Source organism: Mesocricetus auratus, unplaced genomic scaffold, assembly GCF_017639785.1.
Source record: "Mesocricetus auratus isolate SY011 unplaced genomic scaffold, BCM_Maur_2.0 Super-Scaffold_100009, whole genome shotgun sequence".
NCBI classification, from domain to species: Eukaryota; Metazoa; Chordata; class Mammalia; order Rodentia; family Cricetidae; genus Mesocricetus; species Mesocricetus auratus.
The window spans coordinates 40925972-40950003 of NW_024429193.1; the positions used below are offsets into that span (position 1 = coordinate 40925972).

Here is a 24032-nt window from a genome sequence, read left to right on the forward strand (position 1 = left end):
GCAAAGATGTGTTGCATTCTTTTATGTTGCATTTGTTTAACTCAGTAAAGCTGTGTTACCGTGCCTGCCTAAACACCTGATTGGTGTAATAAAGAGCTGAACAGCCAATAGCTAGGTAGGAGAAAAAACCAGCAGGGCTAGCAGTTAGAGAGAATAAATAAAAGGAGAAATCTAGGCTTGGAAAAGAACAGGGAGGAGCGAGAAGAAGAGGATGCCAGGGCCAGCCACCCAGCCACAAAAAAAAAAAAAAAAAAAAAACTACACACAGGTTTCTGAGGGATGCTAAGAGTCATTTTGGGGTTTGGGACTTAACAATCACAAGTGGTTGCTATGTCTTTTCTAGTCAAATGTATTTTTTTCTAAAAACTGTAAAAGCAGCTTCACATCAAGCATGCTTTTTGTATTCTCATCAGGACTCACCAATAGCAAAGTTGTAAGCAGGGCTGTGGTGGTACACGCCTTTAATTGAAGCACTTGGATTACAGAGCAGATCTGTAGGCAGGTAGATCTACAGAGGTTCAAGGCCAACGTAGTCTATAGGGCAAGTTCCAGGACTGCCAGAGCTACACAGAGAAACCCTGTTTCAAAAAAAACAAAACAAAACAAAAACAAAAGCACACTTATAAGCATCAGTTATCAAGGTTGTCTATTTTTTATTTTTATGTTCATTTGTGTTTTGCCTATGTGTATATCTGTGTGAAGGTGTCAGATTCCTGGAACTGGAGTTACAGATTGTTGTGAGCTGCCATGTGGGTGCTGGGAATTGAACCCAGGTCCTCTGGGAAAGCATTCAGTGCTCTTAACCACTGAGTCATCTCTCCTACCCCAAGATTTTCCATTTACATCAAGATATTTCTTTCCTCTTTTCTCCTTAATTGAGGAGATCAGACCATACTACCTCATGGGTTCCCAAAGATTCTAGACTTGTAGGGCCCGTCACCAAGTGTCAGTTCTTCACTTTAGTAAGGCTAGGGGCACTGTAAACAAGGTAGTAGGCCAATTTTTCTTTAAGGTAATTTATTGGCTTTGTAAAGTTAACCTCGATTCCTGGAAACTGTCATGTCCTATTTGTCTCCATATATATAACATTCACAAATACTATCTCTGAGTATATAACCATGAGAACAGATTATTACTGAAATCACTCAAATAACTCTATTTACATGAAAATAAGGATACGTGATAAAATTTTCTAAATTCTAAAGGAATCACATAGAGAAAAAGAAAGGTTTTATTTTAAATTTTTAATGACATATCACAAGAATATTGTAAGGTATAGACTACCTATTGTTTGAATGTGTGTTCCAAACCTCTCATGGAAATACAGTTATCATGGTATGCAGTCATTAAGAGATGAGATGGTGTATGTGAGAGAGATAAAGAAAGATGTTTGTACAGTTGTATGTACATTTGCGTGTGCGGTGTGTGTGTGTGTGTGTTTGTGAATATCTGAAGTTGATATCCAATATCTTCTTCAATTACTTTCCAGCTTATTTTGTAAGCCACTGGTCTCTCACTAAAGCTGGAACTTACTGATTCAACTAGACTAGCTGGGCAGCCAGTGAGCTCCCAGGACCCACATATTTCTGCCTCCTCAGTGGTGGCCTTACAGACAAGTGCTGCTGCACCTGGTGTGTCCGCGCGCGCGTGTGTGTGTGTGTGTGTGTGTGTGTGTGTGTGTCCTGGGGATCCAACCTGAGTCCTCATGCTGTGCCACAAACAATTTAACAAGCACTTTTCAAACCCCAAGAGGGAGGGCCTCTGAGAGGTAGTTTACATAAGTGGTAACCACATGAAGGCAGTAAGGCCTTAATGTGGAAGATGGTTAGTTATCACAGGAGAGAGGGACGATTTGGACCTCTACTCTTCATCTCACATATGCTCATTTGCCCTCCACCATGGTATGACATGCCATGAAGGCCATGTGGTTACATGTTAGGTGTCAACTCATCTGGATTGGGGGTTGCTTAAATGACTGGTGAATCGTGGTATGGATGCGTCTGAGAATGTATCCAAAATTGAAGAGTATGTAGGCCAGCAAGTTGAGTGAAGGAGAGACTCCCTCAAAGGTGGAGACTATATTCCATCTGGTGGGATCCCTGATGGAAAGCTTCTTCCCCCCACCCCACCCACTGCCTTCTGGAGCAAAGGTCCTTCACCTCCTCCCCTTGGACATCAAAATTCTAGATTGCTTTGACTTTAGGACTCTGGACTTAGAATTTAGGACTCTTGTACAAGCCAGTCTTGTCCCAGCAATCTCTCTAAGCCTTGCAGACTTAGGCTTGGCCAGGTCACTTCTCTGCTTCTCCAGTTTGCAAATAACCTGCTGATCCCCATCCCATGAGTCTCTCTCTCTCTCTCTCTCTCTCTCTCTCTCTCTCTCTCTCTCTCTCTCTCTCTCTCTCTCTCTCTCTCTCAGAGATCCATCTGCCTCTGCATCCCCGAGGGCTGGGATTAAAATCAATTGCCACAGGCCCAGCTGCTTCTGTTTCTCTTGAAGAACCCTGATCTGGAGGAGGCTGTCACTATGGCAGCCTATCTAGCTTGGACTTGCCAGCCTCTGCAAGAGTGAGCTAAGTAAAGTTACTGTTGTTTATAATTTACTCAGCCTAGAGCCCAGCCTTGAGCCTCAAGGGTGGCACATGCCTTTAATCCAAGCACTTGGGAGGCAGAAAAAAGCAATTAGATGTCTGGGTTCTAGGTCAGCTTGGTCTACAAAGCAAGTTTCAGGGCAGCCAGGGCTATATCAGACACAGATGGAGAAGAAAAGAGAGGAAAAGATTGTATTAATCGGGAAATAAGGACAGTGACACTTCCAACAAAAAAGCACAGGTATCACTATCCTTTTCATTACTTCACAGATTCGTGGAGTCAGTCCATGCTCTGTTTGCTCCTGGTTTAATGGTTTTCTTTTTTTTCTTTCTTTCTTTTTTTGTTTGTTTGTTTGTTTGTTTGATTTTTGAGGCAGGGTTTCTCTGTGGCTTTGGAGGCTGTCCTGGAACTAACTCTTGTAGGCCAGGCTGGTCTCGAGCTCACAGAGATCCACCTGCCTCTGCCTCTGCCTCCGAGTGCTGGGATTAAAGGCATGGGCCACCACTGCCAGTGGGGTTAATGGTTTTCTGAATTGACCCTTTTCTCCATGGGAGTTTTGGAAATTCTTAAGTAGCTCAAAGGTCTGGTCCTTAGAATCCTCGGAGACTGTCCTTGTCAGAAACTTTTCCAGGAATTGATTGCAAAGGAAGCCTTTGGGGTTATAGGTGCTTTCAGAAGCTTTTTGAAGCAAAAGAAATTCACCATGTGCAGGTGACCAGAAACTTAAAACAATAATGGTTAAAACATAATGGATTAATAACCTAATGCATTGATAAGAGGTCTTGCTTATTTCCGTTATATGGTGTTTTAAGATCATTAGCACTATGATTGGTAACATTAAACTCAGATGTCAGGTTTTTGTACATTCTTTGTAATGTTTCTGTCAATAACAGACACCCATAAAATATATAAAGAAGAACAAACATCATTCATTTGACAATCTTTCCTATGAAGCTTTATCAAAGGAACCTAAATAATGTAACAATGAGGGGAGAGAACAAACCCATTGAGATGTCACAGGGGAACTTTTGGAAAATCCTGAAATTAGTCTGAGGTCACAATACTTCATTCAACTGGGTGTGATGGCACTCTCCTATAGTTCAAGCGACTGGAAGGCTAAAGCATGAGTATCATCATTTAAGTCCAAGAATTTGTGGCCATCCTAAACAACATAGTGAAGCCCAGTGACAGTTTGTCCCAGGACAAGTTAGCCCAGCCAGCCAGCTGTAGTTCCAATCTCACTGCCAACCTGTCTTATCATATAATTTACGTGCTATGAGGAAATGGGAGAAACCAAACCAAACAATATGACTGCTTCCAGCTGGCCAGGAAGATACAGGAAGCAATATCTGATGTGTGACTTTCCCAGAGAAGTATAGAAGACACATCCTCGATGGGACCATTAGCTCAAGGATGACTCACACGAGTCTAGATTGCTGAGGAAATTAGTAGATTGTGGGATATTTATGGAGTCATGGATGATTACAGAGGGTTGCATTTACTTGAATTCACTAAAATCTCACCCACCAGGGTCCCTATTTTAGATTCTAAATCCAGTACAGAATTAATGTAAATTTGGATTCAAGTGTAGCACCTAGTGTCAAAACAAACATGATGATAGGCTCAGTTAATATAAAACACAGACAAGCCAGACAGTGGTGGCAGACATCTTTAGTTCCAGCATTCGGGAGGCAGAGACTGGCCAATCTCTAAGTTCGAGGCCACCCTGGTCTACAGAGGGAGTTCCACAACAGCCAGAGCTACACAGAGAAACTCTGTCTCAAAAAACAAAACAAATAAGCAAACAAATAAAAAAGAACACAGACAAAACTAGATTCTATAAAAGTAGTGTATTTTTGTGTTCTCTGACTTTGCCCTTATTAGGATTCTTCTGGTCTTGGTAAACACTATGTGACGGTAGGAAAGCTGTTTTGCTGAGGTCTGCCATGTAGGAAAGCTAAATGGCAACCTGTCGTAACACTCCACCCCTTTCTCTGGCTCTTAAATGATTTCTGGCCTCTCTTCCAGGATGCTTGCTGATCTTTGGAGGGGATATTATATGTTAGCTTATTTTGCCTATAGTTGAATACTGAGTTGCTTGCTTTTTTATCCCCAAGGGGGCCTTGGGGATGAGGAGGAGGAGAAAAAATAAAAGAAGGAAGGAAAGAAGCTAGCTGTTGGATAAGAGTTTGATAAGTTCAAATTAAAGAAAGACGAGGCTTGGGGGGAGTGGGAGGAGAAGAGGGAGGGGAAACTGGGATTGGAATGTAAAAAAATAATAAAATAAAAAATCAAAACAAACAAAAAAAGAAAGTTGAGGCCAACTTAATAAATTTACTGGGGTTGGAGTGTAGCTCAGGGTAGAGCATGTACTTAGCATGAAATCAGGTCCTGTGTCCAGTAACCAGCATCAAAACTTAAACTGACTGTTAGATGAATGAATGGGTAAGTAAGTAGGTAGGTAGGTAGATAGGTAGACAGACAGACAGATAGACAGATAGATGTCAGTGGTAGAGTGCTTACCTAGCATGTGGAACCCTGATTGGATTCCAAGAACTGAGGGAAGAATACTGGTTTTGGCCCACATCACTACTTTGTTTTCTTATTTTTTTTCATTTATATGTATGTGTGCCCATATGAGTTCATGTGCCCATATGAGTTCATGTGTACTAACCATATACATATATTACACATAGAGGCCAGAAGAGAGTGTTGAATCCCCTAGAGCTAGTTATAGGTAGTTGTAAGCCATTCAGTGTGGGTGCTGGAGGCCAAATCCAGGTCCTTTTCAAGAGCAGTAAGTAATCTTAACCGCTGAGCCATTTCTCTGCCCTCCCCCCCCATTTTGTTTTCTTATCAAGCAATGTGGGTCTCTGATAAATATAAATAATTCAGGGGTAGACAAGACATTAGCCCACCTCTAAGAACTTGTAGAGCATAAAGTATCTGATTTTTTTATATTAGTAGCATTGTAACAGCCTAAATCAAATCTCTCTTCTGACTTGACATGCATACCACCAACAGTAGCATATTGAATAAAACCAATTATTGTAGTAACTTTTGATTTTTTTAATAAGAAAGAACAATGCCTTATGGATTTTCAGAAGCCTTCTGAAAAATCAGTTTTAGGTGCCAAGCATGCGATAGAAGATTTGCTGTTGAGAAGGATTATCAAAAGCCATTGGACAGTTTGAACATGTGAATAAGTCAGCAGTGGGCTACTAGGAAACAATGCTTGGTTACCTATTCAGCCAAATGACAATAAAAGATTTAGAAAGTGAACATAGAGGGCAACATGACTGTTAAGAACCTTTGTTCTTTCCAAAGTGAGAAGGCCTTGTCTTTTTAAATAATCAAGGGCACGGTAAAGTCAACATTAGTCCAGGAAGCTAATACACAGGAACTTTGTCCTGCAGAAAGATTATTCAGACCTTAAAAGTTTCCTGCAACCTCTTCTCAATGCAGGCAAAGACTCCAAAGGGATTTTTAAAATTAATTAATTATTATTATATTTTTCAGACAACCTCTCACAATATAGCCCTGGTTGGTCTGGTCAAACTCATAGAGATCAATTTGCCTCTGTCTCTTAAGGGCTAGGATTAAAGGTGTTCACCACCACACCTGGCCTAAAAGGGTTCTATACTTTAAACAAATAGAAAAAATCAATCCTAGTTTTGTATCGGTATATATTGATGTTAAAACTTCTGATGTTATGAATAAACCATCAAACTGTAGTCAGCTTTAAAAAGAAATTCCTTTTCTATGAATCTTCTGCAGCTGTCTAAATCCATGCAGGATTTTTCCTACACCTTCCTCTTCATTATGAAACAAAGATACACTTTACTTTGGTGCAGAAGTATTCTCTTGTTAATACAAATTCACTTAGTATGTCTTGTTTACAAATATTCCTCTCTACCATGTTGTCATGTTGTTCTTATGAGGATCTTACTCATATATGTTGTGACTTGTGTCCAGAGACATCAGACAGTATATAATTGTGGCTATAATATGCAAGAGTCTTCAGCAAACTAGCAGAGCTTATAGGTATATATCTCATAACTTCTACAATAATATCTTCCCAAAGCCACAAAATGGGCACGTTCATGAGCAGATCCAAGTAGACAGCCTCTCTGTATCCCATTTAAAGGTCCAAGGTCCAAGTTCTGCCTGAGTTCAAGACCAGATTAGACAACTTAGAGATACTCTATCTCAAATTTTAAGAACGAATTTTAAGATATCTTATATGCAGTGATAACATGAAAATAAAAATGAAATTACAGGGAATTAATGAGAAAGGGAGAACTGGGTACAGGGAATATGCTCTAAGTACATTATTACTTGTATGAAAATGACTTTATGTCACTCTACAATAAAAATAAAAATTAATCTTTTATATGTAATTTTTTATGTTCATTGGTGTTTGCCTCCATGGATGTGTGAGGAGTGATGGACAGGTGTGAGCTACCATGTGGGTGCTGGGAATTGGGCCCAGGTTCTCTGGAACCTAATTTTTTAAAAATTCAATGCTGTAGATTTATCACATTATTAGAATACTTGCCAAGCACATACAGGGCCTAGATTCAACCCACATACTCATATATGTAGCAGCACTTTTCTTCCGGTCGCCAACTCACAAATAATGACAGGGAGACTTTAATTATGAAAGCTCAGCTTTAGCTTAGGCTTGTTCTTAACTAGTTCTTATAACTCAAAGCAACCCATACTTTATAATCTATGTTCTGTTGTGTGAGTTGTTACCTCATATCTCCACATTGCCAGTCCTGTTTCCTCCAAGTCTGGCTGGCTACTCTGCCTTCCTTCCCATCATTCTCTCTCTGCCCACAAGTCCCACCTAGCTCCTCTGCCTAGCTATTGGCTGTTCAGCTTTTTATTACACTAATCCCAGCAGTACATCTTCATGTTGTACAAATATCCCACAACATTTCCTCTTTTTTTGTTTAAATAAAAGGGAAGGTTTTAACTCTAACATAGTAAAACTATATGCAATAAGAACAATTATAAGGTAAAAAATTACATTTACAATGTCCAGTCTATCTGTATTTGGCAAATTCATAGAAAATATTCCATTATCTATCCTATCTTGGTGAGTCAAATCTTGTGTACCTAGTTTACTTTCTATCCTAACTTGTATTACCAACCCAAAACTATCTTTTTAGACTACAAAACATCTTAGATAAGCAAATTTATGTTTCTCAACCTTAAATACTTTACATTTCTTTTGTGAGTTTATTTTCTGAATTTGGTGTCAAGGAAAACTGTAACTATAACTATCTAGTCTTTAACACTATCAAAGACCAGAGAATGATATACTATTACCCGAGTAAACAGTATGTGCAGAACAATGACAAAGACATCTGGTTGCCTGTACAGTCACCGAAGTTTCCTTTGCAATGTTGAGGCATCCAACTTCAGCCTACAGGCACAGCATATCTGACAGACTTTTCTGTGAAGCAGGAATTTTGAAGGACTATTCTACCTTGTATTGGCAAAGTTTGGCAGTCACCTTCTTTTTGTATCCTACTTGTCCAGTTTGTACAGCATACTGTCAACAGTCCAGGCAAGGACAGTTTCTTGTCCAGTAGTTAATTAACATTTCCACAAAGAAAGAAAGCTCCAAATGGGGGTCCTTTGATGTCCATCATCCTTTTTTGAAGTAAATTGGTGCTGCCAGGAGCAGGCATCTCTCACTGTCATGAAAATCCTCTTGTTATTAAAAAAAATCTTAAAAGCCATATTCTGTAGGTCTTTGAAGTATTTGAAGAACATCTATCTATTTACTCTGGAGACCAGGGTGGCCTCAAACTCACAGAAATCTACCTGCCCCTACCCCTAGAATGCTGAGATTAAAGGTGTGCACCACCAACACCCGGCACATCTATCTATTTAAAATATCTGTTTGACCATGAAAACATACCTAACATGAGTATAAGTTTAATTGTTATAGATGACTAACTACTAACCTGTATTTCTTTATTATCCTAAATAGCGTTCAAGGACTAGAAATTTATATTACTTTGTTAAATGAGGTGATAGGTACAATACCTTAAACAAGAGTAGAAACACAGTATAACAAAAATAACCTTAAATTTGTATCAATATACAAAAATCCATACTAATATAAAATATTTGAGACTAGTAGTTGTTTTTTAGTTCAAAGGTAGACTTAACAATTCACCCTTTTGTCCCACCATTTCTATACTATATCCCCATTTTTCTCTTCAGAAAGAGATCTCTGAATCTAATCTCCTTTGTTCAGCTTTTTTCCTAACCATAACCAGTAACAACTTATAGCCAATCCCCTAATGGATGACAAACACTCATCACCCACCAAATTACCATAAACTATCCACCCCACTGCTTGGAAATGTGGGCATCATGTTCTCTAGACTGCTTCCTGTTGTCTGGGCATGATGGCATCTTTAGGGGACCCTGAGAAATTTGGGATAATGGCCAAGTCCTAGGAGAACTAGCTGTATTATTTTTTGTTTAGTCTCTGTGTGATGGGAAATTATAGAGCTTATCTGAAGTCTTGTTTGGATAGTCTGTAAGGCTGGACCATCTCAACTAGCAGCTTTGAAGTTGTTCTGGATGCAGAATTTTGAAGAAACTGTAAAAAGAGAGGCTGGATCATCTAGGCTACTTGTCTTCATCGGCATCTGGTCCTTTTTCTGAAAACACATAAACTTTTAAAGATGACACATATATCTGCATTCACAAAAGTATGGAATGTGCATGCAGCATGCACAAGTCAGTTAAAGATGGTTTTTATTTTTTTATGTTTGAGAAGGTAAAAGGCATCTGTTAACTTTGTAAGTTTGCTCTGTCACGTGAATTGTTACCTCACCTCTCTGTACTGCCCATTCTGTTTCCCTCAGACAACCGTACTTTTTTCTTTCTAGCATTCTCTCTCTGCCTGGAAGTCCCACCTATCTCTCCTGCCTAGCTATTGACTGTTCAGCTTTTTGTTATACCAATGACAGCAATAAATCTTCACAGTGTTCAAATATCCCACAACACACATACATGTTTACTCACTTAAATTCGTTTTCCTCCCAAGACAGCATTTCCCTGTGTAACAGCCCTCGATGTCCTGGAACTTGCTTTGTTGACCAGGGTGACCTTGAATTTGCAGAGATCCTCCTGCCTCTGCCTCCAGAGTACTGGGATTAAAGGTGTGCACCACCAAGTCCAGCTCTAAATTAGTCTTTTTAATTCCTGGTTCACTCTCCTTTGGCTAGAAACCAGCTAGGTATCTAATGACTATCTGCTAACTAACTCAATTTAGCACCAGTCCAAATTTTTAAGTTACTGAGGGATCTTAGGAAGTATTTCCAGCAGGGTGGTGGAGGCAGGAGTGCTACAAGCCACACCATCACACAGTATAAAGGATTCTTCTGATAGATTAAACCAGTACAAACACCATCACACAGTAATTAACCAACTACCATATCATGAGACTACTCAGGAAAATTAAGGATTCTTCTGATAGATTAAACTGGTACAAAAGCTGTATTTGGTGTTATAGTCTTGTGAATGAAGTGGCTGCTTCTTGCTGTAGATTCTCCCTGTAGCTTATTCCTTTCAGCAACAAATTTGGGATTCACTTTCCACAGTTTAGCATTATGTGTTCATTTACTGGGAACAATTTCTCCCACACATTTAGAGTTTACTGTTTACACTCCCTGGCTATGTGTAAAACCTGTTCTCCATTAACAGGTCCTAGGTTACTGACTACATTCCTTAGCTATGTGTGAGACCTGTTTCCCTATCAGGTCCTTGTTCCCCTCTCCAGTGTAATTGCAGACAGAAGCAGGTAGATCAGCCTGGACTACAGAGCAAGTTCTAGAACAGCTCTGACTACAGAGAGAAACCCTATCTCAAAAAAAGCAAAAGAGGAGCTGGAGAAATGGCTCAGAGATGAAGAGCTCTGGTTGTTCTTCCGCAGGTCCTGAGTTCAATTCCCAGCAACCACATGAAGGTTCTTAACCATCTATACTGGGATGTGATGTTCTCTTCTTGCGTGCAGGCATACATGCAGATAGAGTACTCGTACACATAAAATAAATAAATAAATTAGGAAAAAAAACAAAAAAATTCAAAGTAAGGTATTTCCTGGGTGACATTCTACGAAGCATAATTACTATTAAAATAAAGTTTGTGGGGCTGGTAGCTGGCTCAGCAGTTAAGAACTTGGGGGCACTCTTTCAGAAGACCCAGGTTCAAGTCCCAGGACCCACATAGTAGCTCACAACCATCTGTAACTCCAATTCCAGAGAATCTGATACCTGCTTTTCACTTCCACAGGCATCAAGCATCCACACAGACATACATGCAGACAAAATACCATGTTTGCAAAATAAAAATAAAAACATTTTTAATGGAATTGCCGGAGTAATGACTCAATTTTGATTAACAACTAATTTATGTTTTCATAATGTTAAATATCTTGTAGTAGTTGATTTGACTCATAAGTCTATGTAAGTTTAGGAAGAAAACAGCCAATTAGAATTAAAATGTTTAAAAGTGAATTTGAACATCTGGTTAAATTCTACTTAATATAGGTGCCTCAGAAAGCCTGAATTTTCTTCTTGTTTTATTTTTATCTTTATTTTTTATTATTTATTTATTTTTGGTTTTTCGAGACTGGGTTTCTCTGTGGCTTTGGAGGTTGTCCTGGAATTAGCTCTTGTAGATCAGGCTGGCCTCGAACTCACAGATATCCACCTGCCTCTGCTTCCCAAGTGCTGTGGGATTAAAAGTGTGCATCACCAACACTCAGCTTCTTTATTTTTTTAAAAAAACAAAGTTTCACAATGCAGTATTGGTTGGCGTGGAATTCACTGTGTAGAGCAGTTTATCCTTAAACTTAGAGCTCTACCTGCCTCTACTTCTTGGGTGTTGGCATTAAAGTGTAGCCACCATGCTTGGCCAGATGATAATATTTTCACTAAGTCAATGATACTTAACTTGTCATTTGCCAAAGATTTACCTGAATAATGTAAACTTGAACCTCCTTTTAGAAGGGCCTCAATATGTAGTAGGGAATGGTTACTATATAGCCTAAGGTGTCCTCAAACAAGCCATCCTTCTAAACGTTCAAGTTAGTCTATATAAAGGCAGTAACATTTAGTTATGTATTTATTTATTCATATGTTTTTTATTTTGCTTGTTTTTGGTTCCTTTGTTTTTGTTTGTTTGGCTTGTTTTTATGTTTCTGGTTATTTAGTTTTGTTTTGGCTTTGGTTTTCTGAGACAGGGTTTCTTTGTGTAGCCTTGGCTATCCTGGTACTAGCTCTGTAGACCAGGATGGCCTAAAATTCTCAGTGATCTGCCTGCCTTAACCTTCCCAGTGCTGGGTTTAAGGGTTTGTGCCACCATTGCCTGGCCTTGTTTTTTGTTTTTTTGAGAAAGGGTCTCACTATGTAGTCCTGGCTGTCCAGGAACTCACTATGTGGACCAACCTGGCCTCGGACTGATGGAGATCCACCTACCTCTGCCTCCAGAGTGCTGGGATTAAAGGCAAGTGCCAACAACGTCCTGTTTGTATTTTACATTTCTGAGGAACACACCTAGAGTCTTGTGCAGAGCAGTCAATTACCACACTACTGAGATACATCTTTTTTTTTTTTGGTTTTTATGAGACAGGGTTTCTCTGTATTGTTTTGGAGGCTGTTGGTCCAGCCTGGCCTCGAACTCACAGAGATCCGCCTGCCTCTGCCTCCCGAGTGCTGGGATTAAAGGCGCGCGCCACCACCACCAGGCCTGAGCTACATCTTTATCCCTAAAAATAACTTTATAATACATTAGAATTATTGACAGGGTCATTTTTTAAAAATTTCTAGAATTTTGGTAATTATTTCAGTAGGGCTTATTTATCTCTAATTTCCTTTAAAATTTTTAAAATTTTTGAGACTACAATTACATATCTCCCTTCCCTTTCCTCACTTTAAACCCTCTTATAGTTTAGTTTGAAAATATCTTTTGGAAATATAACAGACTCACAGACACATGCATATATATCACGATCTGGAAACTGTAACTTCTACTTTAAATCTTCAGTTGATTTTGTGTTTTAGCCAAGCAGAAATACAAAACTCAGTGGAGCATTTCTTTCACTACTGAGAATAAACCTTTAGTTGGTTTGATTTTGAAAACAGTAAATAGACAAAAATAGAAAAGAATAACAAACTGTAGTTCTTGACTATCAGTCAAGACATCTTTGCATCATCTAAGTAGTTTACAGAGATCACCAAAAGGCAGGCCATGAAGTTAAAAGAAGGTGGCACTTGGCCTGGCAGTGGTGGCACATGTCTTTAATCTCAGTACTCAGGAGGCAAGGGCAGGTGAATTTTTGTGAGTGAGCTCCAGGGTAGCCAGAGCTACACAAGAGGCAATAGAGGAAAACAGATGGTTAAGGCCATTCCTTGGAGTATCACTATTTTCTGGAATGCATAACTCAAATAAAATTACACACTGTCCCTATAAAGTAACCTTACCTCTGGCATGATACCACGGTGGGATGCCAGGAGGCCATCTTCGCATTCTGCCTGCTTACCACGGGTAGGAGCAGTGTAATAGGCTGAAATGCTGGTGGCTAGTTTTGTGTGTCAACTTGACACAGCTAGAGTCATCAGAAGGAGCCTCAGCTGAGGAAATGCCTCCGTGAGATCCAGGTGTTAGGCATTTTCCCATTTAGTGATCAATGGGGGACGGCTCAGCCCACGGTGGGTGCTGCCATCCCCGGGCTTGGTTCTATAAGAAGGTGTGCTGAACAAGCCTCGGGAGGCAAGCCAGTAAGCCATTCCTCTCCATGGCCTTGCATCAGCTCCTGCCTCCAGGATCCTGTCCTGACTTCCTTCAGTGATCAGCAGCAATGCTGAAGTGGAGGCCAAATAAGCCCTTTCCTTCCCAACTTGCTTTTTGGTCACGGTGTTTTATTGCAGCAATAGGAACCCTAAGACCCTTGGCAACTTTGATTTTCTCTGATGTTCATATGAGAGGGAGAGCTGATGTGTTGGTGAGAGGAAATTTGTGAGAGTTAGAAGTGAGAAGTAAAGAGAGGTGACTGAAAATAGTAAAGACTGCGGGGAGATAAGTGGTTACCATCAAAAGCTATACATTCGCAGACGCTCATGGAAGCTGGGATTGACTAAATTGTAGGGTTGAAATGCTTTCTCCAAAAGTCCTTAGCCAATTAGTCAATTGGAATAAATGAGGGAGGAAGGAAATCATTGTTTTTAATCCAAATTAGACTAATTCTGGATGAATGAACAGAGCTCTGAGAACAGATAGCCATAGACACTAATGAGAATGTGTTCAGGTGGTGGGGTTAAAAACTGCACACAGAATACAGAAACAGAATAGAAGAAAAAGAAAAACAAGGTGGCTGGGAATCCTGGATAAAGGAGTGACACAGCTAAATGAAAGGGAGTTTGGGATAAATGCCACACTGTAGGGTTTCCTGTTTCAGAGGTAGAACAGACTCATGATAATGGCCAGAACATGGCCATAGCTAGAGTGGATGATAGCACGTAGACTCTTAAATCACTTGCTGAGAAATATGGAAATGTGGCTAGCAGATGTCAGGGATGGGAAGAAGCATAATGTGTAACCGTGGGAAAGGAAAGTTCATTTGCTTTGTTAGTCAGGGAACAATGGTTTGCTTTTGGGAACAAGGAAATGAGAGCATAGCCTGCTGGATATGGAGTACCTCCTAAGTCAATGAGTGACCTGAGGACCTAAGAGGGAGAAACACCAATGCCTTTTATTACACAATTCCTAAATGCCTTGTAACCCTGTTATTAAAAATTAAAGCAAGGGGTGATGCCATTGCTCACTAGTAGAAAACTTGGCTAGCATGCATGAGGCCTTAGGTTCAAACCTAGTGCTGCAAAACATGAATGTATAGGGCTGAATGTGTAGTTCAGTGGGATACTATGCATCCAACATGTCTGAGAACCTAAATTCAGTTCCCAGTATCACACATGTGTATGAACAGCACATACATACAGACATACGCAACCATAAATCTAGTGCAGTACTTACTTGTTTTATTTTAGTCCCCAAGATAATAGCCAACAACAATAGCAAAAAAACATTTTTATAACAGAGGTAAGTTTATAGTTTTTTTGGTAGTGATGTTATTACACACACACACACACACACACACACACACACACACACACACTGAAATTCACCCAATTTCCAGCTATGTAGGCACTACTATAGTCAGGATCCAGAACAACGATACATCACTTGACAACTACTCATCCACAATTTGCCCTTTTGGGGTTGACTTAAATAAAATCATTAAGCATTCCACTGCACAGCTGTATACAGTTTACTTATTACTTAGGGGTGTGTCTTAGACACTGCTCTATTGTTATGAAGAGACACCATGACCAAGTCAGCTCTTCTAAAAGAGCCATTTCATTGGGGGCTTCCTTACAGTTTTAGATGATCATGGCAGGAAGCAGACAGGCATGGTGCTGAGAGCTTTACATCCTAATCTGTAGGCAGTCTGGGGCTGGGGGTTTGTTGTGTGATATTTTGTTTATGTTCTGACAAATAAAGCTTCAGAGCTAGGCACTAGTTTACAATAGAGGTCTGGAGGTCTGTACAAAGAGGACACAGGAAGTGACAAGTTGGAGTGAAGAAAGGATCTCATCCCATTTGATCAGAGGACCCATAGAGGTCAGAGGCAACTGTGGCTGCCTCCTCTGCTTCTCTGACATTGCAGGGTTTTGCCCCGGTTTCTGACTCTTGGTTTTTATTGATAAGGTTAATAATAGATTTACACTTCAGGGGTTGGCATCAGCTTTTGAAACCTCAAAGCTTATCCCCAGTGCCACATTTCCTCCAAGGCCACATACCCTAATCCTAATCCTTCTCAAACAGTTCCTGTAACTATGCATTCAAATATATAAGACTATGTGGGCTATTCTCATTCAAACCACCAAAGTTGCTTCCAGGTCTTGGCCATTGTGAATAGCATTGCCATAAACTTTTCCAGTACAGGATTTGTGTAAATATGAGGTTTGTAAATATGAGGTTTCAGTTCTCTTGAGTAAATGCCTAGAAGTGGGATTGCCAGGCATTTAAAGAAAATGGTTTATTTTTATTATTTTTTTAATTAGGTGTATGCATGTGTATCTGTATGCCTATATGCTTGTGAGTGCGGGTGCCCTCAGGCCAGAGGTGTTGGATGCCCCTGAATCTGGAGTTGCAGGCAGTTGCGAACTGTTCCACCCAGGTGCTGGAAATTAAACTCTGCAAGAGTGCTAAATCTTTTAACCACTCTGCAAGGCCCCAAAGTCTTTTGAGCATATGTTAACTCCACAAGAAAAATACAAACCCCCTGGTGGTGGTGGTGGTAGGGACCACAGAGTCCATCTTTAAACCCAGCACTTGGAGGCAGAAGCAGCAGGATCTAGGAGTTCAAGACCAGCTTGGTCTACAGAGTGAGTTCAAGACAGCTAGGGCTACATAGAGAAGTTGTATTGGGGGTGGGGAAAAGAAGAAGAAGAAGAAGAAGAAGAAGAAGAAGAAGAAGAAGAAGAAGAAGAAGAAGAAGAAGAAGAAGAAGAAGAAGAAGAGGAGGAGGAGGAGGAGGAGGAGGAGGAGGAGGAGGAGGAGGAGGAGGAGGAGGAGGAGGAGGAGGAGGAGGAGGAGGAAGAGGAGGAGGAAGAGGAAGAAGAAAAAACAAACCTGTTTTAGCTGCATGAACTGTTTTCCTACCAAAAGTGTATAGTATTTTAATCTGCTTCATATCCTTGTCACCTGTTAGCAGTGTTAAATCTGTTTGCTCCTTTGTGTAGCCATCCAAAAAGCATGTGATGATATTGTGGTAGTTTGAGTTTTAATTGGCCCCCAAATCTCATAGGGAGTGACACTATTAGGAGGCGTGGCTTTGTTGGAGTGGGGATATGGCCTTGCTGGAGGAAGTATGTCACTGTGGGGGCAGGCTTTGAAGTTTCCTATGCTCGGGATACTGTCAGTGTCCCCCACATCTGCCTGCACACTACCATGCTGTCTGCCATGATGATAAGAGACCAGACTTCTGAAACTGTAAGCCACCACGTCAAATAAATGTATACATTACCACATCCAACTCATACATTATTATGTATATGTTTTTGTCTGGTTTTTAGATATCATGTTAATATTAGTGATTTCTAATAACAGATTTTTTAAAAGGAAGAAGAAAAAGGAGGAGAAGAAAAGATGGAGAGGAAGAAGAGGAGGAGGAGGAAGAAGAAGAGGAAAGGTTTATTTTAGCTTGCAGCTTCTAAGGTATCAGCTCATGGTTGATAAGTCCTGTCAATTTGGACCCATTCTGGGTCAGTGTGCCATGGCAGCTACTCATGGGAAGACCATTCACCTCATTGTTGGGATACCACAATCCCTTTTGAGGGAACACTTTCAGTGACCTGAGAGCTCTCACTAGGTCCCACTTCATTCATATATATGTATGTATGTATGTATGTATGTATGTATGTATGTATATATATATATATATAGATATCTTTATTGGTTCTTTGGGAATTTCACATTATGCACCCCAATTCCACTCATTTCTCAGTCCTTCCATATCTACCCTTCACCCTTGCAGCATCTGCCCCCAAAAGACAATTTAAAAAAATTAAAACCAACCAAAACAGAACTTTGCTGCTCTGTCTTTCCCACCTCTTCATTGGTCTTAGTGTCATTGGGAGCCTTGGTGTGACACTCATTATACCCTTTGTCCAATTAGCTTTACTTGCAAATGTTCATTGCAATGAGTCATTGGTCTGGTTCAAGGCCTCTGGCTTCTGGTACTCCATCATCATAGGATCAGCACTGAAACTCCTCTCAAATATCCTGGGGCCACACCAAGCCATGCAGATCCTCTGGAGGAATAGTCCCTTCATCTGCTCCAATAGGTCATTAAATGGGGATAGATGTTAGTGTTGTGGAATATTTAACTATGGAAAGTGTTGTGGAATATTTAACTATGGAAAGATGTTACATTTGTTTATGCCGCACCCAGTATTACTTTAACTGTGTGAAGGTTTGCTTCTGCTGGCTGTGTTAATGATGCAAAGCAAAAGCAAAATGTTGCTTTTGTTTATGCTGCATCTGTTTAATGATGTAAGGATGTGTTGCGTTTGTTTCACCTTACCTGCCTCAGGCACCTACTTGGTTTAATAAAGAGCTGAATGGCTAATAGCTAGGCACAGAGGGATGGGCAGGGCTGGTGGGCAGTCATTGAGTATTCGTGGAGAAAGGAAATCTATTGTTCAGAAAGTGAGCAGAGGTTAGTAAAGTTTCAGGAAACTTTGGGTTTGGCCCAGTGTAAAGGTGAGCCCATATGCAAGAATGGCTGTATGTACTGACCAGGAATCTTAGGCAAATCTACTCACCCAGTAAGTGTGCGCTTTCACTCTAAAATAAATTTCTTCCACTGTCTCATCTCTGGTCTTTCCTTGATGGTGACAAGAACCAGGAAATCTCAAGCGCAGTTTCAGTCACATCTATCTGAGGCCTCCACAGCTTCTGTCCAGGAGCAATGGTCTCAGTCACTCAGAAAACAGCCAAGGATATTGTGGGCATATTTGGCAAACAGCATAATCCACTTCACAAATTAACTTCACCTGCAAATATATTTTAGGATTAGTTGAACAGAAGAGCAGCCTGACTAGAGTCACAACTCCCAATCCATTCAGAGGCTTAAGAACCACCCCAACTCACACACACAAGCTTGAGAAGAACAATTATATTGCACCTGTCTCTCAATGTTTGCAAAGGAGCTGGTTGTCACTTTGTCAGGTAACTGCCACGTAAAAAGAAATGTTTTTTTCCAGTGTTTTGATTCATATTTAACTTTGTCTCTATGATAAAACCAATTCCTTGATTTTCATACTTTAGAGTATGTACCAGGTGGAAACTGAAATTGTGGTCAGAGTCAACAGTATCTGTGGATGGTCACTAGTAATGTAGGAAAACTTCCTCAGGTTCTGAATATGCAGGGGGCAGGAAGTGACCTCCTTCAAGGAGATGGTCCCCTGGTACTCTAACCTAGATTAAGTGTGTTGTATAACACAGAACCAAGAAGAGCAGCTCCAACACCAGCAGAAACCAACAAGCAAGAAGCAGCTGGAGTGGCCTTTCTGGGTAAAGGGAAAAATAAAAAGCAAGCTCATTTCAAAATGCTAGCAGAGCCAACTCAAAAGTTGAAGGCTCACCTGACCGCCTGTTGTGCACTGATATGCAGGTAATCTAATTAAAATTCTTTTAAAGAAAACTGATTGACCAGTAGACAATAAAGCGGCTCTTTGAAGCTTTACTTACTAACTGGTTCTTTCTCTTAAAGAACTACCCAGAACAAGTCAGATCCAACTCACTTGGCACCTTGAAGTAAAAAACAAAACAAAACTGGTTTTTCTTGCTCTTGAGCTGTAATTTCTACTCAATAGCTTTAAGAACTATAATACTGTAGGGACAAAATATGTGGTAAAGTAATGCCTGGTCATCTGAGGCCTAATTCCCTAAACACTGAATTGTGTTCTCTCTCTCTCTCTCTCTTTCCTCTCCCTATAATTTATTTTGGATAAAAATCCTTTAAAAAAAAGATACTATCTGTGGTGGTTTCAAAGAAAATGGCCCCAAAAGGGAGTGGCACTATTAGGAGGTGTGGCCTTGTTGGAGAAAGTGTGTTACTGTGGAGGCCGGCTTTGAGGTCTCCTATATATATACTCAAGCCCTGCCCAGTGAGCAGACTACTTCCTGTTGCCTTTGGATCAAGATGTAGAATTCTAATCTCCTTCTCCAGCATTGTGTCTGCCTGCAACCTGCTATACTCTCAGCTGCCACTCTCCCTGCCATGATGACAATGGAATAAATCCCTGAATCTTTAAGCCATCACCTTGATTAAATGTTTTCCTTTATAAGAGTTGTGGTCCTGGTCACTCTTCTCAGCAGTAGAAGCCCTAAGACACTATCATAATTCTGTCTTTTCTTTTTCTCCTAGTATGTTTTCCAACTTCTGACATTAAGTCATTGAAATCCAGGAGCCACCAGCAGAGGTTCTGCCTAAAAATACTGGATTCTTTGTGTACTTATTGCTTGAAGTGTCAATCATACTAATTACTACTTAATCTGGTCTTAGTTCCTGTGGTATATAATGCATCCATGATTATACTTGAGTGTGTAGGGCACTTCAATTAGAAAATTAATTTTTAAACTAGTTTACAAAGTAGTAAGTTTCTTTATGGTATTTCATATATATATATATATACACATATATATATATGGCATTATAACATTGATCATTGGCTGGTCTAGAACTCTAGTATACCGCACTGGTTTGGAACTCACAGAGATCCACATGATTCTTGCTTCTGAGTGAGTGCTGGGATTAAAGGTGTATGTCATCATGCCCAACCCATTTTTTTAATACAGTTCTCATGTATCTCAGGCTGGCCTCAAACTCAGTATATAGCCAACAGTGATCTTGAGCTCCTAATATTCAGGTGTATGCCTTGAACCCAGCTTAAATTAGAATTTTTGATAATGAATTTTTCAGTATAAATATATCCTGAATATTTTATAACCAGTTATTGTTTATTTTACTCAAATATTACCAGACTGTCTATATTTTTTCTGACATTTTCAATCAGATATCTCAGAAATACATATATTGTTTGGCCTAAGCTGCCCTTAAACTGCTTTCTTATTGTCGTTTGTGCCTTCAGTGTTGTAAAGTTTTGCTTTTCAAGTCAGATTATAGGATGTTGAAGAGATGACTCAGTGGCTAAGAGCATTGGCTGCTCTTCCCAAGGTCCCAGGATCAATTCCCAGCACTCTGATGGCAGCTCAGAACTGCCAAGGGATATGACACCCTTTTCTGGTCTGTTTTGTGCACATCATGTGCTTGGTGTACAGGCATACATGTAGGCAAAACACACACACACACATACGAAGAGACAGAGATAGAGACAGAGAGACAGAGAGAATCAGGTGATAAAGAAACCAAAGCTAGTTCCTGGACACAATGTCTCAGACCGCTGTTTCTCTTTATTCATTTATGGCCTTCTGAATTATTCAGTAACACTTTTCATCTGTCTCTACTTTGCTTCTGCCATCTCCTCTTTAGTCTGTGCTCATTTCTCTTCTGTTCCATTTTCGAATTCCTGTAGTTAAATGTAGTTTTTAAGAGGGTTTGGTTTTGTTTTTTGAGTTCATGGTGTAGCTCAGTGAGTGCTTACTGGACACATGCAGAAGGCCTGGGTTTGATTCCTAGCATTAAAAAAAAGAGTGAACTTCTTGGGACAAATGAGGGTTCGGGTTCCAGCCTGTCCCTTCACTGCGTATGGGAATGTAAAATTATTTCGTGTCTATAAGCTGGGGCTTCACTTTCTGAGGACTGCCAAGCTCTGGTGCTCTCTTTGTCAGGCTACCGTGGCAGGTAGTGGGCAAACCACTCAAGAGTGACTTGTAGATTCTTACTGTAAGAGGAGCTTCAGGTTTGACTATTGAGCTACTCTATGCCCAGACTTGTGGCTCGTGTTGAGCTAATACTTGCCCTGGTGATCTTTGACTTTCCCTCTCATGTCGTCATCAACCAGTTCGGGTCAGTTCCACTCAGTTCAGGAAACTCACATTGAGTTCTGGTGGTGGTTGTTGTTTCAGACAGGGTTTCACTCTATAGCTCAGGCCCTTTGCAACCTGCTTTAATCCCAGAAGTGCTGAAATCATTACTGACATGGTTAAGTTCAGAGCCTGGGCAGTTTAGGCTAAATCACTTGTCCTCAAGAGGTCAATTAAATGGACAAGAAGCAGTAAAAGGTGCCGTGGAATGTAGCACAAATAATAAAAACCCAGAGGCAGATATTAGGGCTTAAGCTGAAAGACCAGAGAGGCAAAGCTTCCAAGCCCCAGAGATCTGCCCCCGCTACCAGTGCTCAGACTGAAGGGATGATTTTGTCCTCTGATTGCATCTCCAAACTGCATTGCTCTCCACCAAGCCTCTGACTACAATTCTCTCCTTCTGTCTCCTCCCGCCTTATATTCCTCTCTCTGCCCAGCCATACCACTTCTGTCTCTACCTCCCTAGTGCTGGGATTAAAGGCATGTGAACCCAAGAGTGTTCAGATCACCTTTGTGTGAGCTGTTTCTCTTTTAGACTAGGTCAATTTCATGTATCCTTGAGCTAAGAGAGATCTATCTGCCTCTGTCTCCCGAGCCTGGGATTAAAGGTGTGTACCACCACTGCCTGGTTTTATGGCTGTGGCTAGCTTTACATTTTGATCTCCAGTTGCTTTATTAGACCACAAACAATATATCACCACAGTGGAATATTGTTTTAAGGTTTGTTACATTTGTTTACGCTGTAGAACATTTGTTTAATGATGTAGAGATGTGTTGCTTTTGTTTATGTTGCATTTGTTTAACTCTGAAGCTGTCATTCTTTGCTTGTCTAAAACACCTGATGGTCTAATAAAGAGCTGAATGGCCAATAGCAAAGCAGAAGAAAGGATGGGCGGGACTGGCAGACAGAGAGAATAAATAGGAGGAGAAATTTGAGGCGAGAGAAGGGATAAGCAAGATAGAACAAGGAGAGGAGGATGTCAGGGCCCAGCCACCCAGTCACTCCACCACCCAGTCAACCACAGAGTAAGGTAAGACATACAGAAATAAGAAAAGGGAAAAGTCCAGAAGCAAAATATAGATGTGATAATTTAAGAAAAGCTGGCAAGAAACAAGCCAAACTAAGGCTGGGAATTGATAAGTAAGAATAAGACTCCACGTGTGATTATTTGGGAGCTGGGTGGTATGCCCCCAAAAGAGTAAATAGTAGAAAACAAACAAACAAAACAGAAAACAAACAAGCCTAACCACAAAAAGGCAGAGAAAGATTTTACTCAACATGACCACTTTAAGTATGTTCAATGTAATACATTCTACTCTGTCTGTCTATCATCTATCTATCTATCTATCTATCTATCTATCTATCTATCTATCTATCTATCTATCTATTGTGACAGTCTCTCTATTCCTGGCTCTTCTGGAAATTGCTAAGCAGACCAGGGTGGATTTGAACACACAGAAATCTTCCTGCCTCCGCTTTCCCAGTGCTAGGACTAAAGGTATGTGCTACCATGCCCAGCTGTGACCACATTAGGAAGAAGAACAAAGAAGTCCAGTGTTAGTCCATCTCAAGGTCTAACATGAAGTTTAAGTTTAAAATGATTTATTTCATTTTTATGTGCATTGGTGTTTTGCCTGTATGTGTGTCTGTGTGAGGGTTGTTGGATCCCCTGGAACTATTACAATAGTTATCTTTACTTTTAAAAAAAGACAGTATATTAAGTATATTTAAAAAGCAGAGAAAGGACTCAGTGGGAAGGTACATGAGGTACACAAGCCTGGACTCAATTTCCCATCGTTTTGGAGGTGGGATGGGGAGGAGAAAGAGGTAAGGAATGAAAGCAGATGTGACAGCTTAAGCTTGTGGCTCCAGCACAGAGAGTGTGAGACAGGCCTTGACCATATGATGAACCTTTAGCGGCCATTTTAGATTTGGACCAAGTTAACATCAAGATCTAGTTTACATTCCATCATCCAGAAGTTTTCCGAAGACTGGATTACACGAAAATTTAAAGGGAAGTATTCTATGCTAAGTCATCCAATTTATTTTTCTCTTTGCTGTTTTCTAACTATGCTTTCCTAAGTCATGGTTTTAATCATGTGCAATATGAAGAAGCATAAGCTTAATTCTAGGTGCATTGTGTTAACAGGAAAGGGATAAATCTGCTGTATCCGATGATCAAACCAGATCCAGAATATTACATTTCAGCCTGTGCACCGCTTGCATAGGCTACAGTGGTTGGAAGATTTTCGACATATATTAGTAGGCTTTAAAAAGTAGTATGTTTGAGATCCTTGGAGAGAGGAAGAGGTAAATGGCTCTCCTATATGGTGGTCTCTCTCTGCACTTCCCCGACCCCCCTCCCCCGTTTAGCCACACTAAGCCCATTTTGGATTCCAGAGACTCTCTCCAGCGGTCAGAGTGGGGGCAGGGGTCATTTCCAACCAAACAAGCTGGTTCCTAGACTAAAGTTGGTAACCTGCACCAGGGATAAATCTTGTTTTCAACTCACTGGTGGTCATTTTCAGGAGCCAAGATCCGCCTCCCGGTTCTCTATCAGGGTTCTTTGACCCAAAGGACTTTGCCCTTTCTTAAATTGCGGGTCATCCTACCACTTTCGGCAGCCGAACTGTCGGCAGAGACACCCTTCCTATCAAGGTCCCGCGACCGTGAGGCTGTCACGGGGCTGCCCCGGTGTGGTCGCTTCAGGGACGCGGCTGGGCAAGCGCGAAGCTGGGGCCGCCGGAGCCGAGCAGGGAACGGCGTTTGCCGGGGCCAAGGCGGAAGCCGG

At 40.7% G+C, this 24032-nt stretch overlaps 1 long non-coding RNA gene across 1 annotated transcript; it reads right to left on the bottom strand.

Annotated features, from left to right (window-relative positions):
• Positions 1–351: 351 nt before the first annotated feature.
• LOC121142348 lies at positions 352–24015 on the bottom strand. The gene is made up of 3 exons (XR_005879340.1): positions 23754–24015; positions 18015–18245; positions 352–578 (listed from the first exon to the last, which is right to left on the bottom strand). It is a non-coding gene; the product is annotated as an uncharacterized LOC121142348 (long non-coding RNA).
• Positions 24016–24032: the final 17 nt, after the last annotated feature.